This window comes from Panthera uncia, chromosome F1, assembly GCF_023721935.1.
Source record: "Panthera uncia isolate 11264 chromosome F1, Puncia_PCG_1.0, whole genome shotgun sequence".
Lineage (NCBI taxonomy): Eukaryota > Metazoa > Chordata > Mammalia > Carnivora > Felidae > Panthera > Panthera uncia.
This window is the reverse complement of record NC_064813.1, coordinates 50676459-50696572: the sequence shown is the minus strand read 5'-3', so window position 1 is coordinate 50696572 and position 20114 is coordinate 50676459. Positions and strand designations below refer to the sequence as shown.

Sequence of the window (20114 nt, the reverse complement as noted above, 5' to 3'; positions counted from 1 at the left end):
TTGAGTAATTAGAGTGAAGTGGCTGGAATCTGTGGGGTGACGCATCAGAGAGAGCAGCACTCTGTACAGTGGGAGCTCCACAGGTCAGGGTGAAGACTCATGCTGGTGTACAAGGGCTGGGAAATATATACACAGTTTTACCAGATACCAGCCTTGGAAGGGCTGAGTAGCAACGAAGCAGTGCTGGTCACGGGGAAGTTGCAAAAAGCTGCTTCTGTGGACATCTGGCCCCACCATTAAAGAGATCTCCTTAACATGTAGCTGAGATGTCAGAAAGGCCTCAGAATAAGAATCACATCCTAACAAAGCTGAAACCGAAGTCCTGAAAAAATTCCTTAGGAAAGGTTGTGAAATTTTAGTGCTCAACTAGTGAGACTTAGGAAAACACTTTGGGCCTACAACAACAAAGTATGAAAACAAGTCTAAATAATAAGTAAACTAACTAAATAAAAATAACTAAACAATAACTAAACTGCCACCTTAAATAAAAATACTTAGAAAAAGATAACAGAATTCTGCATTTCTACAGGATAGGTTTCACAATGTCCAGTATTTAATTTAAAACAATATGATAAGGAAAGATGGGGTTAAAAAGGTCAGGTGGGAAAGGTTAGGACTTGAGGTCCCTGAATGAAGGAAAGCACACATATTTTATAACAGTGCTGGGAATATCTGACCATGAAAAGAACTTCCTCAGGTCTGATCATGAGAAAAGGTCCCTCAGCCTTAAAGTTTTTCTTAAGAATGTAACAGACACTACCTCCTCTCCCCTTATGTTTCCTACAAAAATGAACAACTCAGCACCTACAGTTATCACCCCAAGAAAGTGGAGTTGGGGGGGAGGAACAGACCCAAATCCTATAAAATAAAGTCCCTTGTCCGTAGTCAGGGAATTCACTTTCCAATGTCCCCTCTCTTCAAAGAAAGCTTTAATACTATTCTTACTTTTTAAACTTAAACTCTAATAAACTTTTTCCTGCTGCTCATTTTATTTTGTGTCCAACTCTTCATTCTTCGAAGCTGTGAAACAAGGAACCCTGATATTGAGGTAAAGAATCCTGCAACAACCACAGCCAAAACAAAAACAACTATCATCAGCCAAGGCACCAAAATGATAAGTGAGGGAAAGAATTGTCTTTTGAACAAACACTGCTGGGACAACTGGATAGCTACATGGAAAACAATGAAGTGGACTCCTGCCACACGTCATATACAAAATATAGATCAAAATGGATCAAAGAATGTTACATAATATTATCTAAAATTATATAACACTTTTCATTAATTTTGTTTTGAAAAAAATTAAATTTATTTTGAGAGAGAGAGAGAGAGGGCATTTGTGCAAGTGGGGAAGGGGCAGAGAGAGAGAGAGGGAGGGAGAGAGAGGGAGAGGGAGGGAGAGAGAGAGAATCGCAAGCAGGCTCTGCACTGTTATTGCAGAACCCGATGCAGGGCTTGAATGCACAAACTGTGAAATCATGACCTGAGCCCAAGTTGGATGCCTAACTGACTGAACCACCCAGGTGCCCCTAAAAGTGTATAATATTTAATAGAAAACAAGTGCAGATATTCATAACCTTGGAGTAGGCGATGGTTTCTTAGATATGACACCAAAAGCACAAGTATCAGGAAAAAAAAAAAAGAAAATCTGTTGGACTTCATCAAAATTAAACACTTCTGTGCTTCTAAAAACCCCCAAAACTAAAAAGACAAGCCACTGAATGGGAGAACATGTTTATAAATCATATTTCTGATAAGAAACTTGTATTCAGGGGGTGCCTGGTTGGGTCCGACTTCTGCTTATGTCATGATTTTCTGGTCCGTGAATTCAAGCACCCCATCCTCCTTGGGTTCTGTGCTGACAGCTCAGAGCCTGGAGCCTACTTCGGATTTTGTGTCTCCCTCTCTCTTGCTGCCCCTCCCCCTGCTTGCTCGCGCTCTCTCGCGCTCTCTCTCTCTCAAAAATAAATAAATATTTAAAAAAAGAAACTGGGTATTCAGAATATGTAAAGAACTCTTACAACTTAATAAAAAGACAAAACACTCCTTTAAAAAATGAACAAAGGTTCTGAATAGATATTTCTCAAAAATAGATATACAAAAAGCCAATGAGAACAAGAAAAGATGCTCAAAATCATTACCCAGCAAATGCAAACCAAAGCCACAATGAGATACAACTTCACACCCACTAGGATGGCTATGATAAAAAAAAAAAAAAAAAGGCAGATAACAAGTAAAGATGTGGAGAAACTGAAACCCTCATACATTGCTGATAGGAATGTACAATATGCAGTCCCTTTGACAAACAGATAGGCAGTCCCTCAAAAATTAAACATGGAGTTAACATGACCTAGCAATACTACTCCTAGGAAACTACCCAAGGAAATAAAAACATAAGTTCACAGAAACTTCCATATGAAGGCTCGTAAATATAATAATCACGATTAACCATCAGCAAGTGGAAACAATCCAACTGTCCATAAACCAATGAATAAAGAAAATATCCAGTACCTGTGAAACGAAGCCTCATTCGCGAAAAGGAAAAGACCGCCAAGTTTTGCGCTTGCGCATTTCCTGCCTAAGGAACAGAGCGGAGAGATCTCGCGGGATCTCAGGCGAGCGTCTGTTTGCAAACGCAGTTGTGCTGGCGGGAAAGGTCTTCTCAGACCCAGTTTTGAGCTACGGTGATGCTCCCTGCCCTGAGCGGGTGAGACAGAGGAGGTGTGACGGCCAGAGTGGCGGTGACGAGAGGCGTCACAGCCCCAAGGAAAAGAAGTCAGTTATTCCATGGAGTCTGTGGGGCATTAAGGGTGCCTTTTGCAAATATTTCTGCCTCAAAACAGCCTGCAGTCCGGCTCCTCCCTGCGGTGGGGCACCCTTCAGCTGAGACTTTTGCTGAAGTCTCCTCTCGGGGCTGGCCTCCCTGATCCTCCACGCGACCAGATGGGGCTCCCTTCGGTTGTCTCCGGAAACGCCCAGACAGCAGCTCATCTCGGAGGTAAAATCCCCCACCCTTAGCCCATGACCCCCTGCAGCTGCCTGGTCTGAGGGTTAGCCTTGCCCCCCACTTGCCCTGCCAGGCCGACCCCTCGCAAATGCCACCTCTTTTTGTGAAGCCAGACCCTAAAACACAAAGACCAGTCCCTCTCACACCCACGAGCCCTCCACCTCCATACAGCCTTTGGTCTTGAACTTTCTTTTGCAACCCTAGCCTCGTCCACTGTCTGGGAGTAATACAACTAGTAGATAGGAATTTACTGATAATGGACTATAAAATGAGAGATTTGTTTAGAGCCATAATGCTGTGCGTGTGTATGTATAATTTTTATTTTATTTTTTGAATGGGAAAATGGCTGAGTTTTATTTTATTTTATTTATTTTATTATTTTTGAATAGAGAAATGGATGAGTTATCTAGTCCAACTTGGCTTTTACAGATGAGGAAAGGGGGACCCCACAGGGTCTGAATGACCACGTGTCACGGGAATTTTGTAATGGCCCACAGTAAAAAATGCTGTTTTTCATGGAACCTAATTTAAGAAAATTTTAGAAACCCTTTATTACGGATTATGTCCTAACTTTGTGTGTGTGTGTGTGTGTCTGTTACAATGTCTTTATAAAATTAAGATTTATATAGTAGGGGTTTGGGCATATTTAATAACTTCAGTTGGCAAAATAAGTAATATCTCCTTTTTTTGGACACCAAAAAAAAAAAAAAATTGAAGTATTGATATATATTACAACATGGATGAACCTTAAAAACATTAGGCTGAATGAAAAAATCCAGTCATAAGAGGTCATGTATGGTTTTATTTTTATTAAATGTGTAGAATAGGAAAATCTATAGAGAATAAAATTGGAGTAGTGAAGGAAAACAGACTGACTGCTAAAGGGTCCACGGTTTCTTTTGGGGGTGATGAAAATAAAGTGATTACGGTGATGGCATGACTCTGTGGATATAATAAAAACAATTTGTGTTAACTTTATTTATTTTTTTAATTTATTTATTTTTGAGAGACAGAGCACATGTCGGGGAGGGGCAGAGAGAATGAGACAGAATCCAAGCAGGCTCCAGGCTCTGGTCAGCACAGGGCCGGACGTGGGGCTCAAATTTACAAACTGTGAAATCATGACCTGAGCTGAAGTCAGACACTTAGCCAGCTGAGCCACCCAGGTGCCCCTGTGTTGTTAACTTTAAATAAATGGTTTAATTATATGGTATGTTAATTAACTCAATAAAGCTGTTGCTTACCCCACCCCCATCAATGATCATACAAAGGAACAGAAATATATGTGTAATCCATAGTTGTGGGAAAGCAGTCAATAAAAAACAAACCTGAAATGGTGTAGAAGTTAGACTAAGCAAATACAGATTTAAAGCATCCATTATAAATAATTAAAGGAAAAAGATCTGAATTAATTATAAATGCTAATCTCATCACATAAGCAGAGACAATAATAATGAACAGACAATAAATTCTGGAATTAACTAAAATTATAGATGGCAGAAAAAAGAGCAGTAGATTGAAGACAGATCTGTAGCAATTATCAATTTGAGGAACATAAGGATAATGATTGAAGAAAAATGAACAGTTTGAGGGACCTGAGTGAGACAATACCAAAAATAACACATTGGGACAGAGAAAACTTTTTGGAAAATAAAAAGCTAAAACCTTACATTTAGATTACAGTAGCTGAACAAACCACAAATGGTATAAATATGATCATAAGAATATTGAGGAAAGTAGTCAAAACTGTAGAAAATTAATTAAAATCTTAAAAACCACCAGAAGGGGGGGAAAAAAACAACAGCTAAAAATGTTTCGTACATGTGAACAATGGTAAGAGTTATTGTTGACTTCTCATCAATAACAGTAACGCCGAAATAATCAATGATATATGCCACACACTGATGAATTCATAATTTATGTAGAGATAAAAGATATGGCAACAATCATAAAAGAATGTGAGATATTAAATAGAGTTGTAATGTTAAAGTTAATTATATTTGCAAAGATGCAAGTGGGAATTTGGACATGAAGTGAGAAAAGGAATATAAATTATTTGCATGAAGATGACTTAGTATCTCAGAGATTTAATTCTTGGACAGAATTCTTACTATTATGCTGGGCATTGTGTAGTAGGGTACAGACTACATCAATGAGCAAAATACACTTTGTCTCTTTTTTTTTTTTTTTTTTTTAATTTATTTATTTAACTTGAGAGAAAGAGAGAGAGAGAGGGAGGCAGAGAGGAGAGAGAGAATCCCAAGCAGGCTAATGGACTGTCAGCTCAGAGCCCAATGTGGGGCTCAAACTCATTGTGAGATCATGACCTGAGCTGAAATCAAGTGAGATGCTCAACTGACTGAGCCATCCAGGCGCCCCTTTGTCCTTATTTTAAGTAGTGGCAATGCAAAAGGCCATAATGAAGAGTCTTGCAAGGAAGACAATTATACTGATGTTAATTTAGAGTTGAAATAAGTAGTAAGGAATATTACAGTATAGAATTTGATAAAGATTATGTGGAGAGTTATTTTTGATAGTGATACAGAGCAAAAGGATGTTCTATAACATTAAGTAAATATTTCCATAATGTTTATATATTGTTTCATCCCCAATTTATGATGAGCTTCTTTGAGGCAATAACAATATTGTTTACCTTTGGATCTGTTTACTTTACCTAACCATGTGTCTGACACAGCACAAAATTAACCTTCAAAGATCATGACATTTCAACAAGAGAAGCGAATTACACAATATAGTAATTCCTAGACAGATTATTGCCCTATGTAAGGTCTTAAAAAAATTGATAGGTAAGTTAAAATTTCCTGGATGGAGAATAATGTCCAGATATATTTTCAGGATACCGGATACCCAGTTTTGGGATAACACTTAGAAACAACACACATTCTATATAGTCCTGGTGCTTAAATGTCCTTTTTACATTAATAACTTTAAGTATTAGGAAAAAATTGTCCTAGTATTCAGGAAACTTTCTAATGTGTCCCTTGTGAATATTTTTGATTTGGGAACCTAGTATCATTTGTTTTCCTTATGTAGCTCAATTTTAATTATTATGTAATAGTGAGTATTTTAATTAAAAAATAAGAACTAGATGCCTGATTATTGTATTTTATAATATCTAAAATCTGAAAGTCTAAATTTTTATTTAACTATATTCTATTTTGTTTTGTAATGTAGCATAGAGAATAATATAAAGTATATATTACCGTGTTAATAACACATTCCTTAAATTACCATTGTTTTATAAGATTCTTGGTCTCCTTTGGACATTTGAAACTAGATGTTTGAAAGAAAAATTCAATTTTCATTTCAAAGTTTTCTTTTTTGGAGGATTGGCTATTTCCTTAGTATAGATGTCAGTGAATTTTTCTGATTCCAGTAATTCATTTTAACACATTTTTATTATGTTAACGTAGTTAATTTTTGTTTTTTTTGGAACTGTCAGTGGAAAAAAAGGAAGGGAATTTATTCAGATGTTTTTAAATGTTTAATTTGAATCTATTAACACAACTAGCAAACATATGGCAAAGCAAAATGTTTACATTTCAGCAAAATTCTCTCATCTTTTCAAAGTTTAGCAGTGACTTACAGTTTTTAGATACATAATGCAAAAGTGATTGCCATACATTTGACTGAAAAGTAAATGAATGACTGAGGGCATTAATATAATATCAAATCTTTCACATCTAGATTATTTAAATTTATACCAACCAAGTTAATAGTTTTAGTTACTAATCCATAGCTAATGAATCTGTCACAAATCCATTAATTTATCTAAAAGTATTCATGGAGTCTTTATGATTATACTACACAATAAAAATTCAAAAATACAACATAGTCCTTGCTCTAAATATTTTCATAATTTAATCTGGGGAATATGCTTTTAAAGAAGAAAAAGGGGTGCTTGGGTGGCTCACTTGGTCGAGTATTGGACTCTATTTCTGCTCAGGTCATAATCCCATGGTTGTGGGATCAAGCTCTGTATTGGGTTCCATGCTGAGTGTGGAACCTGATTGGGATTCTCTCCCTCCCTTCTTCCTCTCCCTCTCTCCCCCTCTGTCCTTCCCCTGCTCTCACGCATACACACTCTTTCTCAATAAACACATACATAAATACACAAATACATAAATAAAATGTTTAAAGAAAAATGTAACAGCAGCAGTAGGGTTGGGTGGTATTGGCCCAAAGTAGATACGGTTTTAAGGTCGTATATTTTATTCATTAATATTACACAGCTTGAAATCTAAGAATGATTGAGAGATAACAGATGTGGCATTAGTTAGCATTTTGATTTGGAACTGTCAAAAGGAGTTTAGAAATATCTGTTGATACATTAAAAATACACACCTCCAGGTATATATCAGCCTGAGTATACATCAACATGAATCATGAATGAGAAATATGTATCTATAACTATCTATGATGCAATTTCTAACTAAAAATCTATGTATCTGTCTATCATCTATTTATTTGCAAATCTCAAAATTATGAAAAGAAAGCCACCTCTCAGGGTTTATTAGAGAAAACTCATTAGATGTTAACCATCCTGAAGATAGAAGCCATGCCTAAATATTCACGATCTGGTATCAACAGACTTTTTTCTGAAGGGTTTGGTAGTAAATATTTTTGACTTTGTGGGCCATACGGTGTCTATTGCAACTACTGAGTCCTACTGTTGAGCAACTGAAGACAAAGCGAACAAATTGGTGTGACTAGATTTGGTTCATTGACTAGGTTTCTCACCGATATTTATATATTCCCACAGCTAGCACTGTGGTTGCATTGTGTAGTATCTCAACTAATATGAAAAACTAAGATGAAAAACTATGCTTTTACTTAAAGAACATGGATGCTATAGATGATTGGATTGGATTCCTGGTTATATTTTCTGGTACTGATTATGTGTTTTAAATAGAAATTACTAGGGGATAGAAAACAGTAAACAAAGTAAAATTGTTTTAGAATAACCTATCCCAAAAAGTATCCCATGATCACTGATTCTGAAGAATATTTAATTAGACATTTTGTCAAAAAATGTTCCATGTTAAATTCAGTTTAAATAATGTCTTGTAAACAAAGGTTAAAGGTTCCAGCAAGTGTCAAAATATGCACTGTGAGATGTAAGAGATGCCTGGACTACTTTAAATGATTCCTCATATTTATTTTACTGCCAACTTCTAATTTCCAAAATCTTCTATTCAGAACAAACATCAGGGATGATATGAATAGTTTGGGGCTGCCGTATGTCACTTAGTCTACAAAACTCATTGATTCATTTATGTACAATCATAAGTAATCACTTGAAATACGGTAAGAGAGCACAGTCATTGGTGTACAAAAGTGTGGTTATTTCTAAAATTGTATGCACCCACACTAAATGATTTGATACAGAAACAAATTAGTCACTATATTACTTGTTATCGCAGCAATTAAGGTATTTTAACTGATATTTGGCTTTGGGGCATAGACTAATATGCCATCTTTTTTTATTGGAAAATAAAATGTATAAATTCTTAATGTTTCATTAAAACATAGATAGCTACCTTTAAAATATTCTCAAAAGGATTCAGAAGAAGAACATTGGGATATATTTTAGAAAAGGCATTAAAATTTCTGGTAATTAAGGAAAAAAATGAACCCTCTTTTTAAGCCATGCATGCATTGTGTTCAAGAGATAAGTTTGTGGTTCGCTACTCTACTGTAATTAAAAGAGATGTTAATTCAATGTGCAAAGAGGAGATGGTCCTTTATTTAGACAGCTAAAATATGTAAAGACACAAGTTAAAGGTTAGTGGAGGAAATTAGAAAACTAAAGGATTAGGATCTGAGAAAATGTACCTATTGGAAGATGAAATTTCCACATTGTCTGTGCCCCCAGAGAAATCTGTAGATTCCTCTACTTTAGTATTTCAGTTCACTGTTGTAATTTGTTGTAATTATTTGTGTACTCTAAACTTCTCAACTGCACTGAAGAATCCTCCAGGGCAGAAACTATATTTCTTAGTCTGTATATCCATGGTTTCTAGTATAGTAGCTGACCCATAGTTGGTTCTCAATAAATCTTGGTTGAGTGGATATATTGCCTGATTACAGAAGGGAAGACAGACTGAATGTGGCTTTCTCTCCTCCCCTTGTAAAGGCTTTTGGTTTCCCTCCCAAATAATGCCATCAGTAGCATGCCATTGTCCCTGTCCTACCGCTACATTGCTTGTGGGCTAATGGTTTACAACTTTGCCCTTCTCTAGAGACTTGCCCTTAGCTTGAAGGTGGTTCAGAGGATGGTGTTATATTTTTACTCTGGACATGAATTTCACCAATAAAAAATTGAGGTAACATTGATTAATTTATAGTGCTGACAGGATAATTAAAATTAAATTTATAAAATTTATGTGCATGCCCAGTGTAATTATGCACAGTACAGTTTCTACAAGTATGCACAGCATCCCCAAAATAAGTGTTACATATTATTTCTAGGGAAGGAAATGTTCCTAAATTCATGTTGCCTTACTAATGAGTCATGCATTTAATGAGAAAAAAAAATCTTGTAATTTTTTCTAAAATTGATTCTCTACTAAGATAAATCTTCAACTTCTGAAAATGTTGGAATTATATTGACTTGCAAATTTGTTTTATTAGAGAAGGAGTATATATTATTTCCTACACAAAGTTTATGAGACCAGTTAATATTTAAAATGTTGGAAAAGTAACATGACAAACTGCAATTTCTTTACTGCTCACCACTCAAAGCAATTTATGTATTCAAATAAGTTAGAAACAACTTTCTGTTATCAGTTAAAATATTTCATGTCACCTTCCTACCATTATAGTTCAAGATGCTGAGACTTACTCTAATATCACCCTGAGTTGATGAGAGTTCAGTTAATTGTTTTATTTGGATGTCAGTATGCAACTCATATTTCAATTTCTAAATAGAAAACAAAAACCCTATAAGTGATAAAGTTTGTAGGATGCAGTAATGACATTGCTTTCAGGTCAGTCATTATTAATTTGGGGGTGGGGATAAGTAAAAAACAAAACAAAACAAAACTTATTTTTTAATTTATTTTTTTAATTTAGAAGTCAGGAAACAGAAGTTACACTTCATTCAGAAGTGATGTTGGGGACACCATGCCCCAAAGCTACTAAGTATTTTTCACTTTGAGCCTTCAAATGAAGCCAATCCATTTCAGGGTTGCAAATGTTTCTTTCTTCCTTCCTTCCTTCCTTCCTTCCTTCCTTCCTTCCTTCCTTCCTCTTTCAATATTTTTTTGATGAGTGATTCTTAATAAAGAGGAAATCATAGACTCTAGAAACAACAAGTTGAAAAGTTCAGACCAACTGAAGTACTCAAGTTGGATTTGCTATTAAATTAATATTTTCTTATATTGAGAGTGGTATTAAAAGGAAGACTCAATGTTGACTTAGCAGCATTAAAAAATAATTGAAGGGTCACCTGGGTGACTCAGTCGGTTGAGGATCTGACTTCGACTCAGGTCATGATCTTGCATTTGTGGGTTCAAGCCCCACATCAGGCCCTGTGCTGACAGCTCAGAGCCTGGAGCCTGCTTCTGATTCAGTGTCTCTCTCTGCCCCTCCCCTGCTCATGCTCTGTCTCTCTCTGTCTCTCAAAAAATAAAATAAAACGTTAAAAAGTTTAAAAAATGATTGAAAATCAAAATTTAGTATGTTACTTAAAAATGAATACATGCAACTTACAATTATAAAATCAGGCACATTTTTGTTACATTATTTTAGCAGTATAGAAATCATAGTGTAGTATTATAGTATTTCAAAATTATGTTCAAGAAGAAAATAAAGACAATGAAATTCAGTTAAAAATGTTAGTTCCTGAGACAGACTAATACTACAAAATATTTAAGGTATTTAAATTAAGAAAAGCTGGAGATAACAAATAAATGAAAAAAAGCATTCAGCTTTACCCTTTATCTAACATGCCACTTTCCCAGTAGTTACGTTTTATGAACAATGCCTTAGGGTGTTTCCTCATACATGGCACCTTTCTGGAAGAAAGAAAAATGTGAAAGAACCAAATGATTATAATTATTTCCTCACATTTCCAAGGTAAATTATCACATTTCCAAGAGAAATGCAGATGATTAAACTTAAAAACTGAGGAGCAACTTAATGTGACAAAGGACATGAAAAACTTGCTGTAAACCAAACAGGGCAGATGTCACTGCTCAAGCCCTGGTAGTGCAAATTCATTTAATGTCAGCAGAATTAATTCCAGCAGAACTGAGGCTAGGATGATGCAGACCTTAATCCCTTTATGTGGTCAACCTGGAGGGTCAAAGCCTTTGTCATATGTAGAAATTTTGTATTTCTTAGACATAGCATTGTCTCAATTTTGAGGGAAGTATATATCAAAGTATATCTGTGAAGTTTCTGTGAAATTTTGTTAGATCTGTTTTGTGTTTGTTTTCTATTTAAAAATAGAAAATTAAAAAATGCTAAAGTGTGTTATTATTCTACTGTTTAAAATTATTTTTGAAGGGTAGCAACAGCGGTGCCTGGGTGGCTCAGTCGATTAAGCTTCCGACTTCGGCTCAGGTCATGATCTCACGATTCGTGAATTTGAGCCCCACATCAGGCTCTGTGTTGACAGCCAGGAGCCTGAAACCTGCTTCTGTTTCCCTCTTTTTCTGCCCCTCCCCAGAAAGAGCTCAGCTCTCTCTCTCTCTCTCTTTAAAGTAAATAAACATTAAAAAAAAAAAAAAATTGAAAAACAAGGTAACAACATTGCAGTTCCAAAAAAAAACCCTGAGCAGTCAGTGAAAGATACATGTAAGTTTATTCTCCAGATAAAGTATTATAAAATATTAAGTAACTTTTTCTGAGTGCATTGTGTCATCAAACATATTCTATCATTTTGATAGGAAGGTTTTCATTCATTACTTTCCTATGAGTTTAAGATTAAGACCTAGTTTAAGATTAAGTTGTATGTTAGAATGAATATGTATGTGATATACTTATAAAAATGGGCATCCTACATTATCTCCCATCTTTTTCTTGTCCTCAGTCAGGGAATTCAGAAATAAATACTATTAGTGCCAGAAACCATCAGAAGAAATAATGTAATCTAGGAAAATTTGGCCCAAATTGCATAGCATGTGAATATGTATCTGAATATATGTGAAAATATATGTGTGATGGTTTTGAAATGACCAGAGATAACCTTAAAATTCCTGTTATCAAGAGGTGGAGTTTTAGCTGTTGAGTTGTAGGAGTTCCTTTTATATTTTGTGCATTGAATTTTTATCAGATATATTGTTTGCATATATATTCTCTGATTTTGTAAGTTGCTTTTCACTCTGTTGATTATTTCCTTTGACCACTTGTTTATTTTTGCTCTTGTTGCTTGTGCTTTTGGTATCGTATCCAAGATATCATCATTGGGACCATGGTCTTGAAAGTTTTTTCCTGTTTCTTCCAGGAATTTTATAGTTTCAGGACTAATGTTTAAATCTTTAAACCATTTGTGGGTATTTTATAAGATAAGGGTCCACCTTAATTTCTTTGCATGTAGATAATCTAGTTTTCCCACAATCATTTGTTGAAGAGACCATCCTTTTTGACTTTGTGTATTTTTGAAAACCCTGTTGAGGATCAGTTGACTGTGTATGAGTGGGTGTGTTTCTGAGCTATCTGTTCTGTTCCATAGATCTATTTTTATGTCAGAATAATGCTGTTTTAATTATTGCAGTATTACAATATATTTTGAAATCATAAATATGATACTTCCAGCTTTGTTTTTTCTCAAGATTGCTTTGAAATGGGCAGAGGACTTGAATAAATATTTCTCCAGAGAAAAACAAATAGCCAAAGATATATGAAAAGATATTCAACATCACTAATCATCAGGGAAATTCAAACCAAAAGCACAATGAGATATTATTTCATACTTGTGAGACTGGCGATGATCAAAAAATAAACAAACAAACAAAAAACCACAACAACAAAACAATGAGATAATAAGTTTTGGCAAGGATGGGGAGAAATTGGAAACCCACTGTTAGGAATGTAAAATAGCGCAGCCTCTATGGAAACCAGTTTGGAAGTTTCTCAAAGAATTAAAGATACAACTAGCATACGATCTAGCAATCCCACTTCTGGGCATATATCCAAAATAATTGAAATCAAGACCTTGAAGAGATATCTACACTCCCATATTTATTACAGCATTATTCATAATAGCCAAAATATGGGAACTAAATAAATGTCCCCTGATGAGTAAATGGATAAAAACAATGTGATACATAGAATTAGAGCCAGCCTTAAAAAATAAAAGAATCTTCCCATGTGTGACAAAATGGAGGAACCTAGAGGAAATTATTCTGTGTGAAATAAAGTTTGAAATGTTTGAAATGTTTGAAATGAAGTCTTTATAGAGCAGTTGGTTATGTTTAGTTTGTAATCTACTCTAGGAGCAGAAAAATTAAGGCAAAGCCCACTGCGCCAAAGAGGGGAAACAAATCAATGCATTAGAAATTTTACATTAAAATAGGAACATACGGGATTTTTTATTGTAAGTGAAAGTGATATTTCACTTAAATATGACCAAAGTAGAAATACTAAATTGCTGTGAAATTCAGTATTGCTCACATTTTTGGCTTTCAGTAACAATATTTAAATACTTTGGAGGTAGAGCCTAAGATAATGGGTTAATGGGTCAAGCATTTGTGTATGTGTGCCTTGAAGGGGAAAAATGTTTTGCTAATGAAGAAAAATAATAAGAATGGGAATATAAACACATATAAATATATATTATAATTCATTTTATAAAATATCTGAATGTGTGATTTGATAGCACATGTGAGTTTGAGAAGTTTAAATAGTGTGGATGATTGTGACCTCTCTAGGGATGTGACATTTAACCTGGAACACTGAAAGGAACGGGTCATGCCAGGTTCCTAGAGAAGATAGTTTTAGGTTGAGCAGCCATGAAGCACAAAAGGTATTGTATAAGAAGAAACTTAATCTGTGCCCTGATGTATGGGAAATTAAATAATAGATTAGTAAACACTAGTGAAATAATGCATTTTACATATTTTGCACATTATGTAAGCATCCTTATCTCAAAAGCAACACTCATATTTTTACTGAAGATACGTTCTCAGAAACTGTCAGACTGTCAGGTGTGTATAATGCCATTAACATTGAAAGGAAATCCATTCTGGTTATTTTAGATATTGACTGGGAATTGTTTGTATTGGCTGATTTTATATTCTAAATAAAACACACAGTTTAAAAAATAAGTGATATCTTTAATATTTTGGTTTGTTACTTATTAGAAAACATGTCTCAAAAGGATAAGAAGCTATGTTACTTGATTTGTAGGGACAATGATGGCTCCCTAGGACTCTTTTTAATCACTAATTGAGAAGGAGGCTTACAGCTGAGAAAAGGGCATCTTTTACATGAAAGAAAGCAACTCTAGGTATTCTATTCACTAGGAAACAGAAATATACCAAATTTTCACTTAAACTTTTTCCTTTAAAAGACACTTAACATTTCTAAATGTCTTATTACAATTTGATCAGATATGGAAATGTAATCAATACATTTGGGAATGATCTTGAAGAATTCTATTCTCTTTCAGAGAAACTACAAAATTCAAGCACATATATATCATTAGATAAAATTGTTATTTCTTTAAAAATTCTATTGGAAACACATTGGAGCATGGAACTAATTAAATCAAGGGAATATTTTGAGATAAAAATGTAATGTGTATGTGAATGTGATTTGCATATAATCTCATTTTTAACATTGTTACTATTAATAGTGTCTTTAACAAGACAAAGCAAAGTATCTTGTGTTTTGATAAGTTACTTAGAATTAAAGTTACCTGTAACTACTAGCTCTTTTTGTCCCATAATGAACTAATTACTAAGCCAAATTGATTCCTCCCTCTCCCTGTCCCTCAGTCCATTTTCTGTGTTTCATACTATAGTCAGTATGCATTTCCCCATGTCTCATGTGTTGATGACCACATTTTCTGCTTTTCCTATCTCCAGTCTTTTCTTCACTTAATGGTTCTTGTTAAATCAATCTTCATCAAATAGTTTTATCCAAGGAATTCTCCTGTTGTATAAACCAAAAGTATACTACTGCTATTGAATCAAGTCTTAAGAGTCCCGCCATCCAGGGACTTTATAATATATACTAAGTAATCTTCTATGTTCCAAAGTGAATTCTATTTTAAGTAGAACTATTCTCTCTTCATTGTCAACATGTGTGCTAAGGAAAGATCAAGAAGTAAATTTTCATTTCTCTCTTTAGAGGAAGACTATATCCCTCATTACTTATTTCTCCCCTGCATACATTTAAATGTCTTTTATATATACAGAATGAACTTTCCATTTGCATGTGTGTGACTCTTCTCCTTAATCAAATATTTAATTGAATGTGAAAAAAAAGTTCTAGTTATTAAAAGACTAAAATAAACATATTCCTCTAATAAGGATGTAAGGATTCCTCTGTTCCATGCGGTATATAATTTCCCTTATGATTTAACCAGGCCAACTCTAGGAAGCATGACCTACTTGGAAAATAAAAATATTAATGCATTTAAGAGATAATTTCATGCAACCATATACTTTCTACTTTCCCACCATACTTTTCTGTGTTTATCTCTTTAGCTCAGAAATTCTGTCTATAATTTTACTGGCCCATTGGATTCTCTCCTGGATTTTCAGATGTTGGTGTCTCTGCAGAGTGTTCAGTGATGTCTATTGTTTGATTTTGATGTTGGTTATTGCCTCAGTGACTCATCATCCAAGCTTCAAGGACATAAAACACCAATTTGTAAAGGTTTTATATTTGTTATACATTTATATTTCTCAACATCCACATAACCCTTCCAGAGTACATCTGTTACCAACTCCACTAACAAACCTGAGATATAAGTTCTGGGGCTAATATTATAGAATAATTAATGTAAAGTAGAGTGGAATTAATGCAGGAAACAGCTATTTATTCACTCAAACTGAATTGCATATTCACTATGTGTCTAGCACTGTTTCCACAGTTCAGGAAACAGTTGTAAACAAAACAGGAAAAAAGTCTATGTTCTTCTGGGTTGTTATTCTAGATGGTAAAGTCAGATACACACAGGAAAAATAGGAATCATATACACTACATATATTACTATATTATTGACAAGGGATAAAGATAAAGGAAGTATGAAGGAATAATTCTATAAGTTAGGGATATGTGTGGAATTTTTTGATAGAGTAACAGTGGGAAATGTAACTGAGAATATGAATTTTTGAATAAAGATCTGTAAGACATGCTGCTTAAGATGGAGATACCCAGTGTTCTCAAGAAACAGTGAGAAGGAGGCTGGGATCGTGGAAGTAGAATGAACAAGGATAGAAATAATAGGAGAGGAGATTGTTGTGGTGATGAGGACCTGGGCCAAGTAGGGTCTCATAACTACTTTTTTTTTTTTTTTTTTACTACGAGGGTTATATAAGGTCATGAGAGTGTGTAAAGAAAATAAAAACATGATTCCATTTTTGAGTTACACATTAAAATTCTGGCAGCTATGTCAAGAAGGATCAGGAAGCTAAGACAGAAGTCTGGGTAAAAGCCTACTGCAATAATGTAGTCAGAGATTCAAGTTTGGGGTGCCTGGATGGCCCAGTTGGTTAAGCGCTTGACTTCGGCTCAGGTCATAATCTCACGGCTCCTGAGTTCGAGCCTGGCGTTGGGCTCTGTCCTGTCTGGTCAGAGCCTGGAGCCCACTTCAGATTCTCTGTCTCACTCTCTCTCTGCCCCTCCCCCTGCTCACTCTCTCTCTTTCTTCTTCAAAATAAATAAACATTAAAAAAAATTTAAAAAGAGAGATTCAAGTATTTTAGAGGAGGATGAAGACAGTGTGCAGAATAAAAATGGTGAAATTCCAGATATATTTTATAGGATATTGTCATCTGGATTTACTAGATGTAGAGAATGAAAGAGAGGATGAAAGATGACCTTTATTTTGGTCTAAACAACTGGAACCATGTGGTTGGCATTAACTCAGATGCAACGACTCTAGGAAGAGTTAGATTGGGAGATTGGAATATTAAGAGCTCAGTGTTTATATGTGGTGTGTATTAGGCATTGAAGTAGTCAAATATAATACTTAGAGTTTAGGAGAGGGGTCTGGCCTGAAGGTATGCATATGTGAGTCATTAACATGCGAATTGTTTCATTCCATAATGCTGATTAAAATCACCTGTGGAATAAGTATATATAGAAAAGAGACTGGGTAAAACATTAACGTTTAGGTCATTTGACATTTAAAAAGTGGGATAATCTAAAAACTGAAAAATACGCTGAGAAAGAGTTTCCAAAAGGGAAGGAGAAAAGTCAGTTGACTAGGATCCTGGAAGCTGTGATAAAATAAATAAATATATATATATATGTATGTATATATATATATATATATATATGTATGTATAAAAATATAAAAGCAGAAAAGTAATTCCTGCAACATTGTGAAATTACTGAATTTAGCAACTTGAGGATCACTGGCAGCTTTGGCAAGAGTGATTTAAAAATAGTCATGAGGAAGAAACTCGACTGGGGTAAGAGAATTGGGAAAGAAAAATCAGAGTTAGCAACTATAGATTGGAGATAGCAAGTAAAGAATTTTACTGTATTGCCAGGAAGAGAAATTGGGCAATGTAGTGGTGGTTGTTTTGGTTGTTTTTTTTCGTTGTTTGCTTTTTGTAGAGAAAGGAGGGAGGAAATCAAATTGTAGGAGCAAGGCCCTTGAGTAGGGAAGAGGAGAAGGAATCTAGTTTAAAGGTAGAGTTTAAACAATAAGGTCCCAGTAATTGCAGAAAAGATGGGTACATGGCTACTGATGATTTAAAGTATTGATGTGGTAGAAGCTTGTGGAACAACTTTTCTGATTGCTTCAATTTTCCAGATGAAGGGAGCACTCTGCTGTTTTAGCTATAGATGGCAAGAGGAGGTTTTTACGGTTTAAGGAGAAAAAAGTGTGAAAGTTGCCTATGAGAAGAGGAAAGAAAATAGACTAAGAGTAATATCAGACAGTATGATGAATCTGTTTATGGTTTCTATCATGATGATCGACTGAAACAAGTGAGAATGGGTTTGTGTCTTCCTCCAGCCATGTTCAGCTTCGTGCATGGAGGCTTGGAAAAGCAAGAGAGTTGCATTAAACCAGAATAGTAGATTTACCAAGGAAGTATAAGTACATAAGGAAGCAGAGTAAAATGCAAGCCACTGTTTCCATGCTGATTGCTCGTAGAATTAAAACACAGGAAGGAGGTAATACCTGGGGTGGAACACCATAAGAAGGTAGATCAATGGGTTTTAAATCTTGGTGGGGATAAAATATTGTGGCCAGAATTCTGAAGAACATTTGCTAGAAACATATAATATGGTGGACAGTGAGTGTGATGTTTGAAATTGAAATTTTGGAAAGCTCGTTGTTATTTCTTATGACAAGGTTAAAAGCATGACCATAGAAGTCAGTCATGAGGTCAAAGTCAAATCCTTAGTAAATATTAAATAATTGTTTTATTTTAAGGTATTTTTAATAGCAAAACTGTGGAAAATGCATTGCTCATCAGTAGGATATTGCTAAGAAAAACATAAACATATCCTTTTGAATGTCACTGAAACAATATAAATAATGATGCAGGAAAATATCTGTTGGAAAATGACCATGGAAAATTTGATGAATTGTAAAGACAGTTTACAAAATATCATGTATCATTTTTTGCCAGATTAATTACATCAATATATATATCTTTATTGATTTTTATGAAAACAAGGAATAATAATGTTTTAGTGGGATGTTCAAAAATGAGTCATCTGTTATATATTTGATTTTTATGAGCATATACATTTTTGAAAAACAGTAAAATATCTTTGAAAGCATTTAATATTCAGATGAATACTGAACACATTTTAAAAATAACAAAATAGCTGTTCTATTTTTTTCATTCTATTTTTTCACTCCTTATATATTCATATTCTTTTCTTTCCTTTAAATGGAGGAAACTTTTTATGTAGAAATTATTCATCATTCTGCCTTTTTTAATATTGCTAAATATCTAAATATCTAATGATTTTTTTCGACTTGGACATGGGCAACTTTACTTCATGGTACCTCTCTAATTTTTTATCTTCAAAATGCAGATTTTGACAACTTTATTATATCATTTACTCTGACATATAGATTATCTCTCTAGTGCCCCACTGTTTTGTGAACTATGAAAATTAATATAACAATGTTGTAAACCATTAATGATGGACAATGGATTTTATTTTTATTTCTCCTGTCAGCTGCTGGAGCTGGTCCTTTCTTCCACTGTTTTGGAAACAGCTTTGTTTTATTCTGTTATTTGTTCAAAAGAAAAAAATTAGCTTCATGATTTTGTTATGCTGTAAATGTAATTTTCTTATACTTAGAGCCAAACTGATCCTATGCTAGTGACAAAACTTTAAATAAAAGCATATAATTAAAGTAATGCTGAAATATGAAGAGAGATATATTTGCATATCTCCCCCACGTGATTAAATGCTACTGCTTAATCATGATTAATAAACATGTGATAGAGCAAGAAAATGTAAATTTTTTCCTCAGCTCATAACTGAGAGAATTAGATTTGGAAGCATGATTTATTGATGATTCATGGAAATCAATTTCTTTAAAAGGCATTTTAAGGACATAAACAAGCATTGTGGTTACCCAGGGCAAAATTAAGCATAAAAACATATTGCCTCTGAGGCAGGACAAAATCGGTTCTTGCAGGGAACAATATTGCATAGTCTCAGCATGAGCCTTGAATTCTGTCTCATGGACAAGACTGAGAAAAGGAAAAACATATTAATAATAAGCTTCTGTCCATGATCATGGAAAACTAAAATTTCTGCTTTGGTATGTGTGCCTGAGTAAGAAAATTATGCTTAAAAGTGTGTTATTTGAAAGTTAATTAGCATCATATTTCCATTACTAAATTGCCTTTTATGCATTCATTTTACTTAAAAATAATAGGTTTACTAAAAATAATAGGTTATATTATTATTAAACACCTGGACC

The 20114-nt window shown here is 34.3% G+C and overlaps 1 long non-coding RNA gene across 1 annotated transcript in view; it reads left to right on the top strand.

Annotated features, from left to right (window-relative positions):
• The first annotated feature begins 2657 nt into the window (after nt 1-2657).
• Nucleotides 2658-20114, top strand: part of LOC125925517 (uncharacterized) — a 70434-nt gene continuing 52977 nt past the window's right edge. Inside the window, exon 1 of the long non-coding RNA XR_007458853.1 lies at nt 2658-2998. This is a non-coding gene — a long non-coding RNA (uncharacterized LOC125925517). The remainder of the gene's footprint in view (nt 2999-20114) is intronic.